Source organism: Gorilla gorilla, chromosome 3, assembly GCF_029281585.2.
Source record: "Gorilla gorilla gorilla isolate KB3781 chromosome 3, NHGRI_mGorGor1-v2.1_pri, whole genome shotgun sequence".
Taxonomy (NCBI): domain Eukaryota; kingdom Metazoa; phylum Chordata; class Mammalia; order Primates; family Hominidae; genus Gorilla; species Gorilla gorilla.
Genome location: NC_073227.2, coordinates 102,542,087 through 102,568,405, shown reverse-complemented (window position 1 = coordinate 102,568,405; position 26,319 = coordinate 102,542,087). Strand labels below are relative to the sequence as shown.

General features: G+C 48.8%; 1 long non-coding RNA gene and 1 pseudogene across 1 annotated transcript in view; one reads left to right on the top strand and one right to left on the bottom strand.

The window, feature by feature from the left end:
- LOC134758334 (uncharacterized) overlaps positions 1 to 26,319 on the top strand; it is a 47,033-nt gene that overhangs the window by 2,754 nt on the left and 17,960 nt on the right. The gene's annotated exons all lie outside the window — the stretch shown is intronic.
- On the bottom strand, positions 5,892 to 7,594 carry LOC101140732 (bridging integrator 2-like; annotated as a pseudogene).

Genomic DNA, 26,319 nt, shown 5'->3' with positions numbered 1-26,319 from the left:
TTTTGAAACTTTTTAGAATGAGAAGCTTTTCTGTCTTACCGTCTTCTTCCTCCATCTCTCCTTCCTCCTCCTCCATTTTTTTCATTCTCCATTTTTGTGCCAAAGAGAATAACTGAGAATGAAAACCACGGCAGGTAATATAAAATATCACAGACATTTCCACCTTTCCCTTGATAGTTTGATACAATCTTGAGGATGCAGCAGAAAGAGTGGTGAGAAGCTAGGATCCTGGGAAGGTGAAATGGGACATTTCACTGTTGTTAATTTCTTTCACAACATGCTTTTAGACTCATCAGTACTTTGACTGGTGAATACTACTATCGTTGCTTTTTATTTTATTTATTTATTTATTTTTGAGACAGAGTCTTACTCCGTTGCCCAGGCTTGAGTGCAGTAGCACGATCTCGACTCACTGCAACCTCTGCCTCCTGGGTTAAAGTGATTCTCCTGCCTCAGCCTCCTGAATAGCTGAGATTACAAGTGTGCACCACCACACCTGGCTAATTTTGTATTTTTAGTAGAGACAGGGTTTCATCATGTTGGTCAGTCTGGTCTCGAACCCCTGACCTTAAGTGATCCGACCCCCTCAGCCTCCCGAAGTGCTGGGATTACCTGCGTGAGCCACTATGCCTGAATTATCATTGCTTTTTAGAGGTTAGCTTCCCAGAAGGAAGAGCCACTGATTTTTTAGTCATCTGACTTCTTAGGTCATTAGAGAGTTTGTAAGTGTTTTTGTCAGCTGGAGACTTTCAAGCACGCACTAATTCAAGATGCGTCTTATTAAGTATTGAAGTTCTCTCATAAAGGACTGTTTTTTTAGTTATTGTTCTTCAAAATGGAACATTTTTATAATTTTTTTCTTTAAGTACATGATCACTGTAAAAATTTAGGCTGGGCACAGTGCCTGAAGCCTGTAATCCCAGCAGTTTGGGAGGCCCGGGTGGGAGAACCACCTTAGCCCAGGAGTTCAAGACCAGCCTGGACGACGTGGTGAAACCCCGTCTCTACAAAAAATACAAAAATTAGCTGGACGTGGTGGTGCGCACCTGTGGTCCCGGCTACTTGGGAGGCTGAATTGGGAGAATTGTTTGAGTCTGAGAAGTCAAGGCTGCAGTGAGTCATGATCGCACCGCTGCACTCCAGCCTAGGCAATAGAGTGAGACCTTGTCTAAAAAAAAAAAAAAGCAAACAATACTAGAGTAAAAGCCTGTCTATTTTTACCATCCCATAAAAGAACCACTGGAATAATCTAATTTATATTTGTCTTTTCATTTTTGTGCATTTTATATACATTTTTCTGAAAATTTTTTTTTTTTTTTAGACCGAGTCTTACTCTGTTTTCCAGGCTAGAGTGCAGTGGTGGGATCATAGCTGACTGCAGCCTCGAACTCTTGGTCTCAAGTGATCTTCCTGCCTTCGCCTCCTGAGTAGCTGGGAGTACAGACAAGTGCCGCCATGCTCTGCTAATTTTGTTCTTTTTATTTTTAGGCAGGGTCTCACTGGTCACCTAGGCTGGAGTGCAGTGGCACAATCTTGGCTCACTGCAGCCTTGACTTCTCAGAATCAAGCTGTCATCCTACCTCAGTCTCCTGAGCAGCTGGGAATATAGGCACATGCTACCATGGCTGGCTAATTTTTGTACTTTTTGTAGAGACTGGGTTTCACCATGTAGCCCAGGCTGGTCTTGAACTCCTGGACTCAAGAGATTCATCTGCCTTGGCCTCCCAGAGTGCTGGGATTACAGGCGTGAGTCACCATGCCCAGCCTGTTCTTTCTTTTCTTTCTTTTTTTTTTTGAGATGGAGTCTCCCTCTTGCTGCCCAGGCTGGAATGCAGTGGCGTGGTCTCGGCACACTGCAACCTCCATCTCCTGGGTTCCAGAGATTCTCCTCCTCAGCCACCCAAGCAGCTGGGATTACAGGTGTGTGCCACCATGCCTGGCTAATTTTTATATTTTTGGTAGAGACGGGGTTTCACCATGTTTGCCAGCCTGGTCTTGAACTCCTGACCTCAGGTGATCTGCCCGCCTCGGCGTCCTAAAGTGCTAGGATTACAGGTGTGAGCCACCGTGCCCGGCCTGTTTTTTAAATTAACAATGTTTTCTTTGACTATCATATATATATCTCAGATGTTTGTTTTGAGGTTTATTATTTGATTTTTCTTTTTCTTTATGGTGTCTATTTTTGTTTTAGACATTTTTGTTGGACCTTAGTGTCATACTAGGCAAGGCCTCTTTTTCTATCCCCATCCCCAAATGTGAATGTTTTCTTATTTTTTTCTGTTACTTTTATATGTTTGTTTTAATGTTTAAATCTTTAATCCACCTGGAATTTGTTTTTGTGCCCTTTATGAGGTTGGAATTTGCATCTTCCCAAATGGACAGCCAACTATTTTATTTTTTTAATTATACTTTAAGTTCTGGGGTACATGTGCAGAATGTGCAGTTTTGTAACATAGGTATACACGTGCCATGGTGGTTTGCTGCACCCATCAACCCATCAGCTCCATTAGGTATTTCTTCTAATGCTATCCCTCCCCTAGTCCCCCACCCCCCAACAGGCACTGGTGTGTGATGTTCCCCTCCCTGTGTCCGTGTGTTCTCATTGTTCAACTCCCACTTATGAGTGAGAACATGTGGTGTTTGGTTATCTGATCTCGTGATAGTTTGCTGAGAATGATGGTTTCCAGCTTCATCCATGTTCCTGCAAAGGACATGAACTCATCCTTTTTTATGGCTGCATAGTATTCCATGGTATATATGTGCCACATTTTCTTTATCCAGTCTAATATTGATGGACATTTGGGTTGGTTCCCAGTCTTTGCTATTGTGAATAGTGCTGCAATAAACATACGTGTGCATGTGTCTTTACAGTAGAATGATTTATAATCCTTTGGATATATACCCAGTAATGGGATTGTTGGGTCAAATCGTATTTCTAGTTCTAGATCCTTGAGGAATCACCACACTGTCTTCCACAATGGTTGAACTAATTTACACTCCCACCAACAGTGTAAAAGCATTCCTATTTTTCCACACCCTCTCCAGCATCTGTTGTTTCCTGACTTTTTAATGATAGCCATTCTAACTGGTGTATGATGGTATCTCATTGTGGTTTTGATTTCCATTTCTCTGTTGACCAGTGATGATGAGCATTTTTTCATATGTCTGTTGGCTGTATAAATGTCTTCTTTTGAGAAGTGTCTGTTCATATCCTTTGCCCACTTTTTGATGGGGTTGTTTGTTTTTTTTCTTGTAAAAGTGTTTAAGTTCTTTGTAGATTCTGGATATTAGCCCTTGGTCAGTTGGATAGATAGCAAATTTTTTCTCCCATTCTGTAGGTTGCCTGTTCACTCTGATGGTAGTTTCTTTTGCTGTGCAGAAGCTCTTTAGTTTAATTAGATCCCATTTGTCAATTTTGGCTTTTGTTGCCATTGCTTTTGGTGTTTTAGACATGAAGGCTTTGCCCACGCCTGTGTCCTGAATGGTATTGCCCAGGTTTTCTTCTAGGATTTTTATGGTCCTAGGTCTTACGTTTAGGTCTTTGATCCTCTTGAGTTGATTTTCATATAAGGTGTAAGGACAGGGTCCAGTTTCAGTTTTCTGCATATGGCTAGCCAGTTTTCCCAACAACATTTATTAAACAGGGAGTCTTTTCCCCATTGCTTGTTTGTGTCAGGTTTGTCAAAGATCAGATGGTGGTAGATGTGTGGTGGTATTTCGGAGGCCTCTGTTCTGTTCCATTGGTCTATATATCTGTTTTGGTACCAGTACCATGCTGTTTTGGTTACTGCAGCCTTGTAGTAAAGTTTGAAGTCAGGTAGTGTGATGCCTCCAGCTTTGTTCTTCTTGTCCAGGGTAGTCTTGGCTATGTGGGCTCTCTTTTGGTTCCATATGAAGTTTAAAGTAGTTTTTTCCAATTCTGTGAAGAAAATCAGTGGTAGCTTGATGGGGATAGCATTGAATCTATAAATTACTTTGGGCAGTATGTCCATTTTCACGATATTGATTCTTCCTATTCATGAGCATGGAATGTTTTTCCATTTGTTTGTGTCCTCTCTGATTTCCTTAGCAGTGGTTTGTAGTTCTCCTTGAAGAGGTCCTTCACATCCTAGGTATTTTATTCTCTTTGTAGCAACTATGAATGAGAGTTCACTCATGATTTGGCTGTCTGTCTATTATTGGTGTATAGGAATGCTTGTGATTTTTGCACATTGATTTTGTATCCTGAGACTTTGCTGAAGTTGCTTAAGGCCGAGACGATGGGGTTTTCTAAATATACAATCATGTCATCTGCAGAGACAATTTGACTTCCTCTCTTCCTATTTGAATACCCTTTATTTCTTTCTCTTGCCTGATTGCCTTGGCCAGAACTTCCAATACTGTGTTGAATAGGAGTGGCGAGAGCGGGCATCCTTGTCTTGTGCCGGTTTTCAAAAGGAATGCTTCCAGTTTTTGCCCTTTCAGTGATATTGGCTGTGGGTTTGTCATAAATAGCTCTTATTATTTTGAGATACGTTCCATTGATACCCAGTTTATTGAGGGTTTTAGCATGAAGCAGTGTTGAATTTTGTCAAAGGCCTTTTCTGCATCTATTGAGATATTCTGTGGTTTTTGTGATTGGTTCTGTTTATGTGATGGATTATGTTTATTGATTTGCATATGTTGAACCAGCCTTGCATCCCAGGGATGAAGCTGACTTGATCATGGTGGATAAGCTTTTTGATGTGCTGCTGGATTCGGTTTGCCAGTATTTTATTGAGAATTTTCGCATCGATGTTCATCAGGGATATTGGCCTGAAATTTTCTTTTTTTGTTGTGTCACTGCCAGGTTTTGGTATCAGGATGATGCTAGCCTCATAAAATGAGTTAGGGAGGATTCCCTCTTTTTTCATTGTTTGAAATAGTTTCAGAAGGAATGGTGTGAGCTCCTCTTTGTACCTCTGGTAGAATTCGGCTATGAATCCATCTGTTCATGGACTTTTTTGGTTGGTTAGCTACTAATTACTGCCTCAATTTCAGAACTTGTTATTGGTTTATTCAGGGATTTGACTTCTTCCTGGATTAGACTTGGGAGGGTGTATGTGTCCAGGAATTTATCAATTTCTTCTAGATTTTCTAGTTTATTTGCATAGAGGTGTTTATAGTATTCTCTGATGGTAGTTTGTATTTCTGTGGGATCAGTGGTAATATACCCTATATCATTTTTTATTGCATCTATTTGATTCTTCTCTTTTCTTCTTTGTTAGTCTGGCTAGCAGTCTATCTATTTTGTTGATCTTTTCAAAAAACCAGGTCCTGGATTCATTGATTTTTTTGATGGGTTTTTCCTATCTCTATTTCCTTCAGTTCTGTTCTGATCTTAGTTATTTCTTGTCTTCTGCTAGATTTTGAATTTGTTTGCTGTTGCTTTTCTAGTTCTTTTTTTTTTTGTCAGAATCAGACTTTATTTAACAATCTGAAAATGTGTTTTTCTGGCTTTAAGTCTTTCAAAATGGGTCATAAGTCAAAGACAGATTTGTTCACTGTCCTCTGAGTATGTGTAGTTATGTCTCTGTGTAGACAAGTGTCTGTGTCTATAGATACTTTTGCTTTTTATAGTGATTATAGCTCCACCTTAGTTAATGTATAAAGTCTTATTCTAATAATGCTAAAACCTGAATTAAATATTCCCTGAGTCTAATGTTCTCTTCTCCTCCCCAGCCTGCCTCCCTCCGTCCCTCCCATAAGGCTGCTCCTCCACCTCCATTAATGCCAGGTCTTTAGACAGCACCATCATTCTTACTGAGAACCTAGGGATGGATGCTGTCTCTTATATCCCTCTGACCTATACCCTCTGGTTGAAGAGCTTCTCTGGGGAGGTGTGGGGCTTGGGGAATCTTGGCAGTTTCTCTTCAGAGTTGTGCATTTTCACTTGTAGATACCTCTTCTTGAGGTTCAGGTGCTGTGAGGTTGCTCTTGTCTGGTACTGTGGAGACTTTAAGCTGGTCTTGGCCCTCCGAGGAGTCAGCTGAGACAAGCTTATTATCATTTTCCTTGACTTCCATCTTCTTTGCCTCTCCAGGCTCTGAAGCAATCTGAGATGTCATTAAGGTGGGGGAAGTACAAAGTTCTTCGAGGTTCTGATTGTGGATGTTTTCATTTTCTTTGGCCTCAGGAGTTCTTACTGGCTTCTCTGGTGGTTCTGGATTAGGAGAGACCTCTAGGGAGGTCCTAGGACTTGGAGTCCCAGTCCCCAAGGAGGCCCTAGGGCTGGTGGGTGAACCCCCTCCAGAGGCTGGAGGGCTGGAGGGTGTGTTCCCTGAGGAGGGCCTGGGGCTTGCAGTGGCTCTGGGTGGAGGAGGCCTACTAGGGGGTGCTGAGGTCCTCTGGATAGAGGCTCTCTTCTTTGGTTGTTCAGATCTGTCACCTGCGGTGCGGGTTCGGAGGACTACTTCTGTGGCAGATGATAAAGGGTGTCCTGAAGGGCTTAGGGCTCCACCTGGTGATAGAGCAGGGGAGCTGGGGGAAACTTCCTCCTGGGACCTGGCACTCTCAATGATAGGAGAGGGCTGGGCCTGGGAGGGGCCGTTGCAGGTTGGTAGAGGCTCTTCTTCCTCAGAGGAGCTTGCTTCAGATCCTTCCTTCCCTATTTCCTCATCTTCTAAGAGCTCCTTGATCTCAGAATTGTCTTCCCCCTGGGCTGCATCAGGTGCCAGATCTTCAGTTGCTGAGACAGATTCACTCTTACTCTTCGAGGAAAGTGTAGAGGGACTAGTAGGTGAGGTAAGTGGACTGGAGACTGTAGATGTTCGAACTGAGGGAGAAATGACTAAAGAGCGCCTGCTGCTGCTTGATAGTCTCTTCACCACAAAGACTTTACTGGAATGTTGCTTCTCCAGTTTGCTCATCACCTCGGAGAGATTGTGGTTCAGCTTGCTCATTTCCCTGTAGAAGACATCCCTCAAGTTGGAAATGTTTTGGAAGATGGTCACATAGAGCCAGTATGACTATTATAAAGAATAGGCAACTCCTCTAGTAGTTTGTTGATTTGCATATGTTGGTTCAGATCTTCACACACAGTCTGGGCTTTGTTGAACTCTTCCTCTGCCTTGGCAGTCTTGGCCTCATCTTTCTTGGCATTCTGCACTGCCTCCAGGTGATGTCGGGCACTGTCACAGTCCACGAGTTTCCACCCCGCTTGGCAATTCTCTCCTTAGTTTCGCTGAACTGGGTGATGTAGTTTTCCATGGTCCTCACAGCCCGGTCAGCAAGTTTCTCCTCTAGTCTTCCCAAAGGAGATCATTATTCTCTATGATGGCCTTCAGCTCCTCACGACCATCCCACTCACTGCTGTAGATCTCCTGCAGGGTTTCTTACACTCTTTTTGAGCTTTCATGCATCACTTTGACTGCACTAAGGAAGTTCTTCAGGTCCTTGTATAGTTGTGGCCTTCTGCCTGTTGTTGGTAGAAGTTGTTAGCACTTTGTTCAAATTGTTCATCTTTGGTTTCTACAGTTTTCCCCGATTTCTGCAGCACCTTCTCCTGGGCCCTGCTGAACTTCTGCACCTGCTTGGTGAAGAGGCCGGCTGTGCCGCCCGCCTTGCCTTCTGCCATCCTGCTGGCTCCCTGGGGGCCACCAACCTGGCCCCATGCCCTGTGGTTTTCTTGCTTCCCTAGTTCTTTTAATTGTGATGTTAGGGTGTCAATTTTAGATCTTTCTTGCTTTCTCTTGTGGGTATTTAGTGCTATAAATTTCCCTCTACACACTGCTTTAAATGTGTCCCAGAGATTCTGGTACGTTGTGTCTTTGTTCTCATTGGTTTCGAAGAACATCTTTATTTCTGCCTTCATTTCTTTTTACCCAGTAGTCATTCAGGAGTAGGTTGTTCAGTTTCCATGTAGTTGTGTGGTTTTGAGTGTTTCTTAATCCTGAGTTCTGGTTTGATTGCACTGTGGTCTGAGAGACAGTTTGTTGTGATTTCTGTTCTTTTGCATTTGCTGAGGAGTGTTTTACTTCCAATTATGTGGTCAACTTTAGAATAAGTGCGATGTAGTGCTGAGAAGAATGCATATTCTGCTGATTTGGGGTGGAGAGTTCTGTAGATGTCTATTAGGTCCACTTGGTCCAGAGCTGAGTTCAAGTCCTGAATACCCTTGTTAATTTTCTGTCTTGTTGATCTGTCTAATGTTGACAGTGGGATGTTAACGTCTCCCATTATTATTGTGTGGGAGCCTAAGTCTCTTTGTAGGTCTCTAAGAACTTGCTTTATGAATCTGGGTGCTCTTGTATTGGGTGCATATATATTTAGGATAGTTAGCTATTCTTGCTGCATTGATTCCTTTACCATTATGTAATGCCCTTCTTTGTCTCTTTGATCTTTGTTGGTTTAAAGTCTGTTTTATCAGAGACTGGGATTGCAACCCTTGCTTTTTTTTTTGCTTTCCATTTGCTTGGTAAATATTCCTCCATCCCTTTATTTTGAGCCTATGTGTGTCTTTGCATGTGAGCTGGGTCTTCTGAATATAGCACACTGATGGGTCTTGACTCTTTATCCAACTTGCCAGTCTGTGTCTTTTAATTGGGACATTTAGCCTGTTTACATTTAAGGTTAATATTGTTATGTGTGAATTTGATCCTGTCATTATGATGCTAACTGGTTGTTTTGCCCATTAATTGATGCAGTTTCTTCATAGTGTTGATGTTCTTTACAATTTGATATGTTTTTGCAGTGGCTGCTACCAATTGTTCCTTTCCATGTTTAGTGCTTCCTTCAGGAGCTCTTGTAAGGCAGGCCTGTTGGTGACAAAATCTCTCAGCATTTGCTTGTCTGTAAAGGATTTTATTTCTCCTTCGCTTATGAAGCTTAGTTTGGCTGAATATGAAATTCTGGGTTGAAAATTTTTTTCTTTAAGAATGTTCAATATTGGCCCCCACTGTCTTCTGGCTTGTACGGTTTCTGCAGAGATCTGCTATTAGTCTGATGAGCTTCCCTGTGTGGGTAACTCTACCTTTCTCTCTGGCTGCCCTTACCATTTTTTCCTTCATTTCAACCTTGGTGAATCAGGCGATTATGTGTCTTGAGGTTGCTCTTCTCAAGGAGTATCTTTGTGGTGTTCTCTGTATTTCCCGAATTTGAATGTTGGCCTGTCTTGCTAGGTTGGGGAAGTTCTCCTGGATAATATCCTGCAGAGTGTTTTCCAACTTGGTTCCATTCTCCTCGTCACTTTCAGGTACACCAGTCAAACATAGATTTGATGTTTTCACGTAGTCTCATATTTCTTGGAGGCTGTGTTCGTTCCTTTTTATTCTTTTTTCTCGAATCTTGTCTTCTCTCTTTATTTCATTAAGTTGATCTTCAGTCTCTGATATCCTTTCTTCTGTTTGGTTGATTCAGCTATTGAAACATGTGTTTGTTTCACGAAGTTGTCGTGCTGTGTTTTTTAGCTCCCTCAGGTCACTTGTGTTCTTCTCTACACTGGTTATTCTAGTTAGCCATTTGTCTAACCTTTTTTCAAGGTTCTTAGCTTCCTTGCATTGGGTTAGAACATGCTCCTTCAGCTCAGAGGAGTTTGTTATTACCCACCTTCTGAAAACTACTTCTGTCAATTTGTCAAACTCATTCTCTGTCCAGTTTTGTTCCCTTGCTGGCGAGGAGATGTGATCCTTTGGAGGAGAAGAGGCGTTCTGGTTTTTGGAATTTTCAGCCTTTTTGCACTGGTTTCTGCCCATCTTTGTGGATTTATCTACCTTTGGTCTTTGATGTTGGTGACCTTTGGATGGGGTCTTTGAGTGGACATGCTATTTCTTTCTGTTTGTTAGTTTTCCTTCTGACAGGCCCCCTGCTGCCCATCTGCTGGAGTTTGCTGGAGGTCCACTCTCAAACCTGTTTGCCTGGGTATCAGCAGCGGAGGCTGCAGAACAGCAAATTTTGCTGCGTGATCTTTCCTCTGGAAGCTTTGTTCCAGAGGGGCACCTGTCAGATGCCAGCCAGTGCTTTCCTGTGTGAGGTGTCTGTCGGCCCCTACTGGGAGGTGTCCCCCAGTCAGGATACATGGGGGTCAGGGATGCACTTGAGGAGGCAGTCTGACCCTTAGCAGAGCTTGAACGCTCTGCTGAGAGGTCCGATGCTCTCTTCAGAGCCATCAGGCAGGGATGTTTAAGTCTGCTGAAGCTTTGCCCACAGCTGCCCCTTTCCCCAGGTGCTCTGTCCCCAGGGAGATGGGGGTTTTATCTATAAGTCCCTGACTGGGTCTGCTGCCTTTTTTTCAGAGATGCCCTGCTCAGAGAAGGGAAATCTGGCAGTCTGGCCACAGCAGCCTTGCTGAGCTGCTGTGGGCTCCACCCAGTTTGAATTTCCCAGCAGCTTTGTTTACACTGTGAGTGTAAAACCACCTACTCAAGCCTCAGCAATGGCAGGCACCCCTCCCCTCACCAAGCTTGAACATCCCAGGTTGATCTCAGACTGCTGCTGTGCTAGCGGCGAGAATTTCAAGCCTGTGGATCTTAGTTTGCTGGGCTCCGTGGGAGTGGGGCCTGTTTAGCCAGATCACTCGGCTCCCTGGCTTCAGCACCCCTTTCCGGTGGAGTGAACGGTTCTGTCTCTCTAGCATTCCAGGTAACACTGGGATATGGAGAAAAAAAACTCCTGTAGCTTGTTCGGTGTCTGCCCAAATGGCCACCCAGTTTTGTGCTTGAAACCCAGGGCCCTCGTGGGGTGGGTACCGGAGGGAATCTCCTGGTTTGCAGGTTGTGAGAACAGTGGGACAAGCACAGTATCTGTGCCGGCGTTCCTCAGGCTCAGTCCCTCACGGCTTCCTTTAAGTGGGGGAGAAAATTCCCCGATCCCTTGCACTTCCCGGATGAGGTGATGCCCCACTGTGCTTTGGCTCACCCTCTGTGGGCTGCACCCACTGTCCAACCAGTCCTAATGAGATGAACCAGGTACCTCAGTTGGAAATGCAGAAATCACCTGCCTTCTGTGTTGATCTTACTGGGAGCTGCAGACCAGAGCTCTTCCTATTTGGCCATCTTGCCACAGAATCCTACTGCCAACTATTTTATAACGCTTACTGAATATCCTTTCCCCACTCATTTTTTTTTTTGAGGGATGGGGTCTCACTCTATCACCCAGGCTGGAGTGCAGTGGGGTTATCATCACTCACTACAGCCTCGAACTCCTGGCTCCATCCTTCCATCTCAGCCTCCCAAGTAGCTGAAATTATAGGCATGAACCACTGCATCTGGCTTCCACAGTAATTTGAAATGCCACTTTTACCATAGGTTAAAGTCCCATATATATATATGACTTTATATATATATATGACTTTATATATATATATGACTTTATATATATATGACTTTATATATATTGTATATTGTTCTATATATATATATTGTTCATTGGACTTTAGGGTTGATTTCTGTGCTCATTTCTGTGCTAATATCACAATGATTCGGTAATTGTAGCTTAAATGACTTTACATTTAACAATTTGGAGATAATTAATATATTTACAATATTCAGTCATTGAGTCTTCCCATCTAGAAACATGAGTTGTCTTTCTGTTTATTCTACTGACTTCCTATGATCTTTTTCATAAAGGCTTGACAAATTTTTGTTACATTTATTCTGGGATATTTTGGCTGTTCTTGTTAATGGAATTTGTTCTCCATAATGTTTTCAAACTGGCTAATTTTGGCATGTAGAAAATCTATTAGCTATATTTAATTATTTGCATATAGTCTGTGCTCCATTATATTTTAATTTCCTTAAGGCCAGCGGCTTCCCATAGAGCTCAAAGAGCTTTGCTCAGCATGAACATGACATAGGATACTATTGCTGACTGTCATATTAGTCTTTTCCACTATGCTTAGCAACCAGTGGAGGAAACCTCAGGTAACAGTATTTGTGGAAACTGGATAATGATTCAAGGTAGCGTAGTAAGAAGACACTGAAGGGACTTTGGCATCAAGCATACCTGTATTTGAATCCTTACTTTGCATCTCTGAACTACACTTTGTTCCTTAGGCTCATCTCTGTGCCTAATTCATAAAATGAGCTAAGGCATATAAAGCATAAAGCATATAGTGACTGGCCCTTAGTAGGTGTCCATAATGGGGGTAGCTGTAACAGATGGCAGTTATGATCATGATGGTTTCATATTTTCATGTAACCAAATCTATCCATTAAGATGCACATTACATTTTTTTTTAATTTCTTCCTTTTTTTTTTTTTTTTTTTTGAGACCAAGTCTCACTGTATCGCCCAGGCTGGAGTGCAGTGGCACGATCTTGGCTTACTGCAACTTCTCCTCTTGGGCTCAAGCGATCCTCTCACCTCAGTCTCCCAAGTAGCTGGGATTACAGGCATGCGCCATCCCACCAGGATAATTGTTTGTATTTTTAGTAGAGACGGGGTGTCGCCATGTTGGTCAGGCTTGTCTCAAACTCCTGACCTCAAGTAATGCGCCCGCCTCGGCCTCCCAAAGTGCTGGGATTACAGGCGTGCACCACAATGTCTGGCTAATTTTTGTATTCTTTTTGTAGAGATAGGATTTCATCATGTTGCCCAGGCTGGCCTTGAACGCCTGGGCTCAATCAGTCCTCCTGCCTCAGCCTCCCAGAGGGCTGGGATTACAAGCATGAGCCACGGCACCCGACCCACACCTGGGTCTATATTTACAAAACTTTATGGAAGGTATATTAATATAAATAATAAAAAATCTATAAAAAGAGTTATTTGAAGTGTTGGGTGTGTGTGTGGGGAAGGGTGCGTGTGAGATGGGCTGGTCAGGAACACTACAAACCTGTGATTACAGAGTGGATGTATCAAATATTTCCTTTGACCTTCAGAAATACCATATATCCCAAATCCAAAAACAGTCATTTGCTACCTGAACCTTCTGCACCAGCTACCAATTGTGAAACTCAACATGATGGGCTTCTGTTCTTTGCCTAAATCATGGTGAAAACATTCACACAAAGCCATTAGTTCTCTCTCTCTCTGTGTCTCTCTTTCTTTCGATGAGGTGTCTGTCACCCAGGCTGGAGTGCAGTGGTGCGATCTCAGCTCACTGCAACCTCTGCCTCCCTGGTTCAAGCGATTCTCCTGCCTCAGCCTCCTGAGTAGCTGGGACTACAGGCATGCGCCACCGTGCCTGGCCAATTTTTGGGGTATTTTTTTTTTTTGTAGAGACGGGGTTTCACCATGTTGCCCAGACTGGTCTCGAACTCTTCAGCTCAAGCTCGAACTGCCTCAGCCTCGAGTGCTGGGATTACAGGCGTGAGCCACTGCGCCGAGCCCAAGATGAATATTTAAGAAAGTCCAGCCTGGACTGTGTGAGGTACCTCTTTATACGTTTAGAGGACATGTTTGAGTCATCATTTAAGGCATATGTTATAGGAATTTTCTAAAATTCTTCGTTTTGAAAAGTGTGTTATATGTCAGTCTCCCCTCACTAGCTTGTAAATTTCCTGAGAGCAGGGACCATATATTACCAAATCTTTTTATCCTCAGTACCTCACACAGTTGTGGACACAAATTAAGTGGCTGCATTTCATAGTATGAAGTACAATAATTTATTTAATCATTCCCTTCCTGTCTCCACTTTTTTATAATACAAAAGAGGTTGAATTTTCATTTTTTGCTAAGAAGTATAGCCAAATTTAAGACAGCATGTACAAGTGGGAAACATTGCTGAAGGCCACCCAAATGTAGGCATTGTACTATCCTGTGGTTGTTTTAAATGTAGCTGGCATGTGAGAGCCAGCAGAGGGAGCACAGAGCACAGCATTGAGGGAGAAAGCAGCCTACAGTTGTGCTAGGGAAGAATTGAAAAGGACACTCAGGGATTTTACAGAGGAAGGAAATGAGAGCTGGGAAGAAGGTCATTTCTCATCTTCATTCTTGTCTGCCTTGCTCTCTTTTGTAACTCATTCAGGCTCAGACAGGCCTGTTCTTATCTTTTGTCCCCTGCACTGCAGCTTTCCACAGCCCCTCCCTGTCCTTTAGTTAATTACACAAGAAGACCCACAAGTGCCATCATGTTCTCCATGCTGGTTTCTCTTTGGGCCAGCTCACTTAGCTCAGATGCAGCAGGTAAGTATTGGTGAGATTCCCAGAAAAACACTGAGGAACCCAGGAGCCTTGATCACACATCTGTACTGAATAAAGCCAAGTGGGGACCTGAAGGATGGGAGAGAGGACTGGGCTTAGCTCATCTCTGCACTAGGATTTAAAGAGGCAAATGAAGCCTGGCCAGGGGAGTGCTGTAGGGAGTGGGGTTTCTGGAGAGAGGAAGGAATACCACTTCCTGTTATATTGTCTTGCATAAGCAGATCTGAGGCAAGCACAGAACGACATGTGACATGTCCCCGGTCACAAAGAAGCCAATGTAGGCTGGAGTTTCTCAGCTTTTCCTGTGCAATACTAGAGTGTTAATAGGTATTCTGTAAGAATAAGATTTCTAATCAAATGTGTGTGGATTGAAAAAATTAAACAGTTTTCTTTACTGTGGGAGTTCTTAGGTCCTTTATTAGGCATGTTAATATAGTTTGTGAAATTCTGATAGAAGGGGCTATGCTATGTGGGCTTTCCCAGCTTATGTGGACTGAATTTATTTTATTTTATTTTATTTTAGAGACAGGGTCTCACTATCTTGCCCACACCTGAACTCCAGTGCTCAAGCAATTCTCCCACCTTAGTTTTTTGAGTAGTTTGGACTATAGGTGCATGTCGTCATGTCTGGCTTAATTTTTAATAGATGGTATCTTACGAGATGAGTATTCTATGAATTGGATTTTGGAAAGTGTTGAAACAGATTTGCCTAATGTTTAGGAAATTAGGTCATTAAACCATGAAATACAGTCAGAACACTTTCAAAAGGGCACTGTCTTCTAAGGTCTCCTGTGGCTTTTCATTCCCAGGGAGGTGTGGAGGGGTAGGATGGTGAAGGGAGGCATATCAGAATCCTGAGTGGGGCTTTTTGAAATCTCTTCCTCTCAGTTATTTCAATAACATTCTTACTATCTCTTCCCCATATTTGAGGACCTTTTGAATAGTGAGCCACTGCTATTACTGGAAATGATTGCATCTCTCAGGTGTATTGGAGGAGAGAAAGCAATTGTAAATCACTGTTCTACAAGTTGAGTCAAAAATTCTCTACATGGCTGGGCATGGTGGCTCATGCCTATAATCCCAGCACTTTGGGAGGCTGAGGTGGGAGGATCACTTGAGCCCAGGAGTTCAAGATCAGCCTGGGCAACATAATGAGACCCTATCTCAAAAACAAACAAACAAACAAACAAACAAACAAAAAAACCCTAAATTCTCTACATGTTGTTTAAGGTTTTCTATTGCATTCTCCAACTCCAGTGTTTTCCTTACTTTAACCTTCTTCTCCTCCCCATGTTAATCACTACCATAGCCAATTTAGTTTACTCACTTACCTGAGATTGTATTATGCCAGTGACAGACTGGAAGCTTGTGGTTATACAATCTTTCCCATGTTCTCCTAATTCTTTCTCCATCTTTCAACATCTAGCTTAAGTCTCACTTCCTTCTGAGGTCTCTGGTAATCTACAAGCCTACATCACCTAATTTTTACATTATTGGTTTCTGTCATTAATTGCATACAGCTGATTCTTTGTTATCAAATGTATTTGGTTTCAAAAGTTTGTAACGTTGATTGTTTGGAATGTAGAGCACATTTCTCTGCAGCAATATTGTAGCTAAGTCAAGGCACATTTGCAATAAAAATAGTAGAAAGCAATCTCTAGCAATTAAACAAATCAGAACTCTAGTAATTAAACAAAACAGGGAATCAAAAAGACTGCATTAGCTTATTCTCATTTATCTTGGGGTGCTGGTTTGTAAAGAATAGTAGGTTTAATTAAAAGAGGATGAAGAGGTATTGGAAATTCATGGATATTCTCAATGGGCCTTATGGGGCAATTTCACAGAAGACATGGGCTCTTTGTTATGTCTTCATTATTTCGCAACCTGTAGCCCTCCCTTTCCATGATGCTGATATCTAGCTACTAGCGCTTTTGTACTTAGCCACGATTTGGATTATTTTTGTCTTAAAAAACATTGTGGGAGAATGTCAGCAAAAATGGCTGAGTAAGGACCTCTCAAAATTTTCCCTTCCATAAGAGAAATGAAAAAACTGGCAAAATTATTCAGAATTAACATTTTCAGAACTCCAGAAATTAACTAACAGCTTGTAGCAAACCAGGGATCATTTACTTAAGAAAAATGGCTGCATCTCAGTAAGAACAGTGAAGTCTGTGGCATTTTTTTTATTATACTTTAAGTTCTAGGGTACATGTGCACAATATGCAGGTTTGTTACATATGTATACATGTGCTATGTTGGTGTGCTGCACCCATTAACTCATCATTTACATTAGGTATGTCTCCTAATGCTATCCCTCCCTACTCCCTCCACCCCACAACAGGCTCTGGTGTGTGATGTTCCCTAACCTGTGTCCAAGTGTTCTCATTGTTCAATTCCCACCTATGAGTGAGAACATGCGGTGTTTGTTTTTCTGTCCTTGCAATAGTTTGCTCAGAATGATGGTTTCCAACTTCATCCCTGTCCCTACAAAGGACATGAACTCATCATTTTTTATGGCTGCATAGTATTCTGTGGTGTATATGTGCCACATTTTCTCAATCCATTTGGGTTGGTTCCAAGTCTTTACTATTGTGAATAATGCCACAATAAACATACATGTGCATGTGTCTTTATAGCAGCATGATTTATAATCCTTTGGGTATATACCCAGTAATGGGATGGCTGGGTCAAATGGTATTTCCAGTTCTAGATCCTTGAGGAATCGCCACACTGTCTTCCACAGTGGTTGAACTAACCCTAGTCCCACCTTCTACTTTCCAGCTATGCAATAGCCTTAAAAAGTAACAACCCATATTTTTGGGGGCAGCCACCAGAGTGGGTCTATAACTCTTTCAAAGCCTTGTGCTCTAAGAATTGTCATCCAACTTGTCTGATGGTTCCCTAGAAGACCCCAACTATAAGGCTGACTGAGAACTCACTCAGTGTTAAGTCCCTTTCTGTCCTAGGGGGCATTGTAAAAGACAATTGTAGGCAAGTGTTTTAACTTTGCCTACAAAGTTGCCTGAGGTGATGGACAATAACTGGGGCAAAATAGACTAACAAAAAGCTTAAGAGGACTAACTGGAGAATGAAATATGCATAGGGGCTTTGCAAAGCTTTAATATATTCCTGGTATCTGGAAGGTCATTTACATGAAAGGGCTGTAAGCATGCTTAGAAAAGAATTGAGGAGACTCTAAGCTAAGCTCTCAACTCTGGTTTATCTTGAGATTCTGTACAAGCAGGAAGTGAAGGCTAAGGTGGAGTTGTAAGATTTTCTAGTTTAAAAGGTGTGCACTAGTACCCACACAAAGTCACTCAGAAAACTCTGGGAGATGTATTGGTTCCAGATGTAAGGAAATCTCTGTTTAATCATTCATTTGTCAAAAGTTAACCAAGTAGAGACAGGAACATGGCAATGAATACAGACTTTACAGAATTAGTTCTGAATAGTCACTAAAACAAACAACAACAATTCCTGCAGATGAGGAAGGAGGGATCTGATTGTAAGAGTTGTAACATTATATTATTATTTTTGTTATTTTTAATGTTTTTTTTTTTTTTTGAGATATAGTCTCACTCTGTTGCCCAGGCTGGAGTGCAATGGCACGATCTTGGCTCACTGCAACCTCCATCTCCCGGGTTCAAGTGATTCTTCTGCCTCAGCCTCCTGAGTAGCTGGGATCACAGGCACCCGCCATTATGCCCAGCTAGTTTTTGTATTTTTGTAGAGATGGGGTTTCACCATGTTGGCCAGGCTGGTCTTGAACTCCTGACCTCAGGTGATCTGCCCCCCTTGGCCTCCCAAAGTGCTGGGATTACAGGCATGAGCCACTGTGCCTGGCCAACATTATATTATTTTAAATGTCCAGTTTTCAACAAAAAATGAGTGTGCTTTACTAAGTTTTTTTTTGTTGTTGTTGTCATTACTGCTTGCTGTAGTGGTTTATTTATTTATTTATTTATTTATTTATTTTATTGATCATTCTTGGGTGTTTCTCACAGAGGGGGATTTGGCAGGGTCACAGGACAGTAGTGGAGGGAAGGTCAGCAGATAAACAAGTGAACAAAGGTCTCTGGTTTTCCTAGGCAGAGGACCCTGCGGCCTTCCGCAGTGTTTGTGTCCCTGGGTACTTGAGATTAGGGAGTGGTGATGACTCTTAACAAGCATGCTGCCTTCAAGCATCTGTTTAACAAAGCACATCTTGCACCACCCTTAATCCATTTAACCCTGAGTGGACACAGCACGTGTTTCAGAAAGCACAGGGTTGGTGGTAAGGTCAGAGATCAACAGGATCCCAAGGCAGAAGAATTTTTCTTAGTACAGAACAAAATGAAAAGTCTCCCATGTCTACCTCCTTCTACACAAACACGGCAACCATCCGATTTCTCAATCTTTTCCCCACCTCTCCCCACTTTCTACTCCACAAAACCGCCATTGTCATCATGGCCCGTTCTCAATGAGCTGCCAGGCACACCTCCCAGATGGGGTGGTGGCCGGGCAGAGGGCCTCCTCACCTCCCAGTAGGGGCGGCCGGGCAGAGGCGCCCCCCACCTCCCTGACGGGGCGGCTGGCCGGGTGGGGGGCTGACCCCCCCACCTCCCTCCCGGACGGGGCGGCTGGCCGGAAAGAGGGGCTCCTCACTTCCCAGTAGGGGCGGCCGGGCAGAGGTGCCCCTCACCTCCCGGACGGGGTGGCTGGCCGGGCGGGGGGCCGACCCCCCCACCTCCCTCCCGGACGGGGCGGCTGGCCAGGCGGGGGGCCGACCCCCACACCTCCCTCCCGGATGGGGCGGCTGGCCGGGCAGAGGGGCTCCTCACTTCCCAGTAGGGGCGGCCGGGCAGAGGCGCCCCTCACCTCCCGGACGGGGCGGCTGGCTGGGTGGGGAGCTGACCCCCCCACCTCCCTCCTGGATGGGGCGACTGGCCGGGTGGGGAGCTGACCCCCCACCTCCCTCCCAGATGGGGCGGCTGGCTGGGCGGGGGGCTGACCCCCCCACCTCCCTCCCGGACGGGGCGGCTGGCCGGGTGGGGGGCTGACCCCCCCACCTCCCTCCCGGACGGGGCGGCTGGCCGGGCAGAGGGGCTCCTCACTTCCCAGTATGGGCGGCCGGGCAGAGGCGCCCCTCACCTCCCGGACGGGGCGGCTGGCCGGGCAGGGGGCTGACCCCCCCACCTCCCTCCTGGACGGGGCGGCTGGCCGGGTGGCCGGGTGGGGGGCTGACCCCCACACCTCCCTCCCGGATGGGGCGGCTGGCCGGGCAGAGGGGCTCCTCACTTCCCAGTAGGGGCGGCCGGGCAGAGGCGTCCCTCACCTCCCGGACGGGGCAGCTGGCCGGGCGGGGAGCTGACCCCCCCACCTCTCTCCTGGACGGGGCGACTGGCCGGGCAGGGAACTGACCCCCCACCTCCCTCCCAGATGAGGCGGCTGGCTGGGCGGGGGACTGACCCTCCCACCTCCCTCCCGGACGGGGCGGCTGGCCGGGCAGAGGGGCTCCTCACTTCCCAGTAGGGGCGGCTGGGCAGAGGCTCCCCTCTCTTCCCGGACGGGGTGGCTGGCCAGGCGGGGGGCTGACCCCCCCACCTCCCTCCCAGACGGGGCGGCTGGCCGGGCGGGGGGCTGACCCCCCCGCCTCCCTCCCGGACGTGGCGGCTGGCCGGGTGGGGGGCTGACCCCCCCACCTCCCTCCCGGACGGGTCGGCTGGCCCGGCAGAGGGGCTCCTCAGTTCCCAGTAGGGGTGGCTGGGCAGAGGCTCCTCTCTCCTCCCGGATGGGGCAGCTGGCCGGGCGGGGGGCTGAGCCCCCCCACCTCCCTCCTGGACAGGGCGGCTGGCTGGGCGGGGGGCTGACCCCCCCACCTCCCTCCCGGATGGGGCGGCTGGCCGGGCGGGGGGCTGACCCCCCCACCTCCCTCCCGGACGGGGCGGCTGGCCGGGCAGAGGGGCTCCTCACTTCCCAGTATGGGCGGCCGGGCAGAGGCGCCCCTCACCTCCCGGACGGGGCGGCTGGCCGGGCAGGGGGCTGACCCCCCCACCTCCCTCCTGGACGGGGCGGCTGGCCGGGTGGCCGGGTGGGGGGCTGACCCCCACACCTCCCTCCCGGATGGGGCGGCTGGCCGGGCAGAGGGGCTCCTCACTTCCCAGTAGGGGCGGCCGGGCAGAGGCGTCCCTCACCTCCCGGACGGGGCGGCTGGCCGGGCGGGGAGCTGACCCCCCCACCTCTCTCCTGGACGGGGCGACTGGCCGGGCAGGGAACTGACCCCCCACCTCCCTCCCAGATGGGGCGGCTGGCTGGGCGGGGGACTGACCCTCCCACCTCCCTCCCGGACGGGGCGGCTGGCCGGGCAGAGGGGCTCCTCACTTCCCAGTAGGGGCGGCTGGGCAGAGGCTCCCCTCTCTTCCCGGACGGGGTGGCTGGCCAGGCGGGGGGCTGACCCCCCCACCTCCCTCCCAGACGGGGCGGCTGGCCGGGCGGGGGGCTCACCCCCCCAACCTCCCTCCCGGACGGGGCGGCTGGCCGGGCGGGGTGCTGACCCCCCCGCCTCCCTCCCGGACGGGGCGGCTGGCCAGGCGGGGGGCCGACCCCCACACCTCCCTCCCGGATGGGGCGGCTGGCCGGGCAGAGGGGCTCCTCACTTCCCAGTAGGGGCGGCCGGGCAGAGGCGCCCCTCACCTCCCGGACGGGGCGGCTGGCTGGGTGGGGAGCTGACCCCCCCACCTCCCTCCTGGATGGGGCGACTGGCCGGGTGGGGAGCTGACCCCCCACCTCCCTCCCAGATGGGGCGGCTGGCTGGGCGGGGGGCTGACCCCCCCACCTCCCTCCCGGACGGGGCGGCTGGCCGGGCGGGGGGCTGACCCCCCCACCTCCCTCCCGGACGGGGCGGCTGGCCGGGTGGGGGGCTGACCCCCCCACCTCCCTCCCGGACGGGGCGGCTGGCCGGGCAGAGGGGCTCCTCACTTCCCAGTATGGGCGGCCGGGCAGAGGCGCCCCTCACCTCCCGGACGGGGCGGCTGGCCGGGCAGGGGGCTGACCCCCCCACCTCCCTCCTGGACGGGGCGGCTGGCCGGGTGGCCGGGTGGGGGGCTGACCCCCACACCTCCCTCCCGGATGGGGCGGCTGGCCGGGCAGAGGGGCTCCTCACTTCCCAGTAGGGGCGGCCGGGCAGAGGCGTCCCTCACCTCCCGGACGGGGCAGCTGGCCGGGCGGGGAGCTGACCCCCCCACCTCTCTCCTGGACGGGGCGACTGGCCGGGCAGGGAACTGACCCCCCACCTCCCTCCCAGATGAGGCGGCTGGCTGGGCGGGGGACTGACCCTCCCACCTCCCTCCCGGACGGGGCGGCTGGCCGGGCAGAGGGGCTCCTCACTTCCCAGTAGGGGCGGCTGGGCAGAGGCTCCCCTCTCTTCCCGGACGGGGTGGCTGGCCAGGCGGGGGGCTGACCCCCCCACCTCCCTCCCAGACGGGGCGGCTGGCCGGGCGGGGGGCTCACCCCCCCAACCTCCCTCCCGGACGGGGCGGCTGGCCGGGCGGGGGGCTGACCCCCCCGCCTCCCTCCCGGACGTGGCGGCTGGCCGGGTGGGGGGCTGACCCCCCCACCTCCCTCCCGGACGGGTCGGCTGGCCCGGCAGAGGGGCTCCTCAGTTCCCAGTAGGGGTGGCTGGGCAGAGGCTCCTCTCTCCTCCCGGACGGGGCAGCTGGCCGGGCGGGGGGCTGAGCCCCCCCACCTCCCTCCTGGACAGGGCGGCTGGCTGGGCGGGGGGCTGACCCCCCCACCTCCCTCCCGGATGGGGCGGCTGGCCGGGCGGGGGGCTGACCCCCCCACCTCCCTCCCGGACGGGGCGGCTGGCCGGGCAGAGGGGCTCCTCACTTCCCAGTATGGGCGGCCGGGCAGAGGCGCCCCTCACCTCCCGGACGGGGCGGCTGGCCGGGCAGGGGGCTGACCCCCCCACCTCCCTCCTGGACGGGGCGGCTGGCCGGGTGGCCGGGTGGGGGGCTGACCCCCACACCTCCCTCCCGGATGGGGCGGCTGGCCGGGCAGAGGGGCTCCTCACTTCCCAGTAGGGGCGGCCGGGCAGAGGCGTCCCTCACCTCCCGGACGGGGCGGCTGGCCGGGCGGGGAGCTGACCCCCCCACCTCTCTCCTGGACGGGGCGACTGGCCGGGCAGGGAACTGACCCCCCACCTCCCTCCCAGATGGGGCGGCTGGCTGGGCGGGGGACTGACCCTCCCACCTCCCTCCCGGACGGGGCGGCTGGCCGGGCAGAGGGGCTCCTCACTTCCCAGTAGGGGCGGCTGGGCAGAGGCTCCCCTCTCTTCCCGGACGGGGTGGCTGGCCAGGCGGGGGGCTGACCCCCCCACCTCCCTCCCAGACGGGGCGGCTGGCCGGGCGGGGGGCTCACCCCCCCAACCTCCCTCCCGGACGGGGCGGCTGGCCGGGCGGGGTGCTGACCCCCCCGCCTCCCTCCCGGACGTGGCGGCTGGCCGGGTGGGGGGCTGACCCCCCCACCTCCCTCCTGGACGGGTCGGCTGGCCCGGCAGAGGGGCTCCTCAGTTCCTAGTAGGGGTGGCTGGGCAGAGGCTCCTCTCTCCTCCCGGATGGGGCAGCTGGCCGGGCGGGGGGCTGAGCCCCCCCACCTCCCTCCTGGACAGGGCGGCTGGCTGGGCGGGGGGCTGACCCCCCCACCTCCCTCCCGGATGGGGCGGCTGGCCGGGCGGGGGGCTGACACCCCCACCTCCCTCCTGGATGGGGCGGCTGGCTGGGCAGAGGGGCTCCTCACTTCCCAGTAGGGGTGGCTGGGCAGAGGCTCCCCTCTCCTCCCGGAGGGGGCGGCTGGCCCAGTGGGGGGGCTGACCCCCCCACCTCCCTCCTGGATGGGGCGGCTGGCCTGGTAGGGGCTGACCCCCACCTCCTTCCCGGATGGGGTGGCTGCCGGGCGGAGAGCTCCTCACTTCCCAGACGGGGTGGCTGCCGGGCGGAGGGGCTCCTCACTTCTCAGATGGGGCGGCTGCCGGGCGTAGGGGCTTCTCACTTCTCAGAAGGGGCGGTTGCCAGGCAGAGGGTCTCCTCACTTCTCAGGCGGGGCGGCAGGGCAGAGGCGCTCCCCACATCTCAGACGATGGGCGGCCGGGCAGAGAAGCTCCTCACTTCCTAGATGGGATGGCGGCCGGGAAGAGGCGCTCCTCAGTTCCTAGATGGGATGGCGGCCGGGCAGAGACGCTCCTCACTTCCCAGACGGGGTGGCGGCCGGGCAGAGGCTGCAATCTCAGCACTTTGGGAGGCCAAGGCAGGTGGCTGGGAGGTGGAGGTTGTAGCGAGCCGAGATCACGCCACTGCACTCCAGCCTGGGCACCATTGAGCACTGAGTGAACCAGACTCCGTCTGCAATCCTGGCACCTCGGGAGGCCGAGGCTGGCAGGTCACTCGCGATTAGGAGCTGGAGACCAGCCCGGCCAACACAGCGAAACCCCGTCTCCACCAAAAAAATAGGAAAACCAGTCAGGCGTGGTGGCGCGTGCCTGCAATGGCAGGCACTCGGCAGGCTGAGGCAGGAGAATCAGGCAGGGAGGTTGCAGTGAGCCGAGATGGCCCCAGTACAGTCCAGCTTCGGCTAGGTATCAGAGGGAGACCGTGAAAGGGAGGGAGAGGGAGACCGTGGGGAGAGGGAGAGGGAGAGGGAGAGGGAGAGGGCTTTACTAAGTTTTGAACTTACTTAGGATCCATTACTCTTTCTTATATCCAATTTTTCCCTTTTGGTATGGGAATGTCTTTCCTATGCCTGTCCTACCATTGTATTTTGGAAGTGCATAACTTTTTTAGTTTTACAGGTTCATAGCTGGAGAGGAATTTTGCATCAGGAAGACTTGTCACTTGTCTCACCCACATCTGATTTAAATTTTTTTTTTTTTTTGGAGACAGTCTCACTCTGTCACCCGGGCTGGAGTGCAGTTGCATGATCACGGCTTACTGCAGCCTTGACTTCCTGGGCTCAATCGATCCTCCTGTCTCAGCCTCCTGAATAGCTGGGACTATAGGCATGTGTCACTATGCATGGCTAATTTTTGTATTTTTTGTAGAGATGGGATTTTGCCGTGTTGCCCAGGCTGGTCTCAAACTCCTGGGCTCAAGGGATCCTCCTGCCTCAGTCTCCCAAAGTGCTGAGATTATAGGCATAAGCCACTGCACCTGGCCTGATTTAAATATTTAAGTGAGACATTGGACCTTAGACTTTAGAATTGATGCTGGAATGAGTTATGATTTTGAGGGCTGTTGAAATAGAATGAATGTATTTGGCATATGAGAAGGACATGAATTTTGAGGGGCCTGGAGTAAAATGCTATGGATTGAATATCTGTGTCCCCATAAAATTCATATGTTGAAAGCTTATTCCCCAATATTATGGTATTTGGAGTTAGGCCTTTGGGAGGTGAGCAGGTCATGAGGTTGGTGCCCTCATGCTGAGATTAAAATGCTCTTATAAGAAGAGACATAAGAGAATTTGCTTCTTCCCTCTCCACTGTGTTAGGATACAATTAGTAGGTGGTGGTCTACAAACCAGGAAGAGCCCCTTGCCAGACACTGGATCTGCTGGTGCTTTGGTCTTGGACTTCCCAGCTCCCAGAACTGTAAGAAATACACGTTTGTTGTTTAAGCTACCTAGGCTATGGTATTTTTGTTATAGCAGCTGGAACTAAGAAAGAGTCCTTTAGGTTGAATCTAAAGAACTCTATACAGTAACTCAAATCTATATGAAGAAATAACACAAGTAAAGTAATCATGTAGGTAAATATTAAAGGCATATAAATGTATTTGTTGTTTATTATTTATCTTTTTTTCTCATATCTGACTTAGAAGGCAATTGCATGGGGCAATAACTATAAATCTGTATTGATGAGCACATAATAATAATAGCATAGAGGAGTTGAACTATTTGGAGCATTTAAACAAATATATCATTGGGCTGGGCATGGTGGCTCATGCCTGTAATTCCAGTACTTTCGGAGGCCAAGGTCTGTGGATCATTTGAGGTCAGGAGTTTGAGACCAGCCTGACCAACATGGTGAAACCCTGCCTCTACTAAAAATACAAAAATAAGCTGGGTGTGATGGCACTTCCCTGTAGTCCCAGCTACTTGGGAGGCTGAGGCAGGAGAATTGCTTGAGCCTGGGAGGCAGAGGTTGTAGTGAGCCGAGATTGCACCACTGCACTCCAGCCTGGGTGACAAAGCGAGACTCCATCTCAAAAAACAATTTTATGTATATATATATATATATATATATATATATATATATAATTGAAATTAAGTTGGTATTAATCAGAACTAGATCGTTATAAACTGAGATGTTAATGGTAACTCCCAGGGTAGCCAATAAGAAAATAACTCAAAAATATATAATAAAAGAATTGACAAGGGAATTAAAATGGCACATGAGAAAATATCTATTTAACACAAAAGAAGGCAATATTGGGGGACTTGAGGAACAAAAAAGACAGGTAGAAAACAGATAGCAAAATGGCAGACATATATCCTACCTTATCAGTAATTAAATTAAATATAAATGGGTTATGCTCTCTGTTTGAAAGCAGAGATTGGCAGCATGAATAAAAAAAAGATCCAACTGTATGCCATCTACAGAAGACTCACTTTAGATTCAAAGACACAAGTAAATTGAAAGTAAAGGTTGGATAAAAACATGCCATGCAAATAGTAACCAAAGAGATGGAGTAGCTATACCAACATGAGACAAATAGATTTTAAGATAAAAAATGTCACTAGAGACAAAGAAAGACATTTTGTCATGCTTAAAAGGTCAATCCATCAGGAAGACAAATTTATAAACATATATGCACCTAACAACAGAGTCCCACGTTACGCAAACTAAAAACTCAGAGTTGAATTAAAAAAAAGAAAATTAAAAAACAATAGTTGGGACTCCACTTTCAGAAGGGGAGAGAACAACTAGGCAAAAAAGTAAACAAGGAAATAGAAGACTTAACACTATAAAGCAATGATGCCTAATAGATAACCATAGGACACTCCAACAGCAGAATGCACAATATTCTCATGTACCCATAGAATGAATATCCTCCCAGGTAGACCATATATTAGGCTACAAAAGAAGCCTCAGTAAGTTTAAAGGGATTGAAATTATTACAAAATATGTTATCCAACCACAGTTCAATGACATTTGAAATCAGTAGCAGAAGGAATTTCTGGAAATTCAACA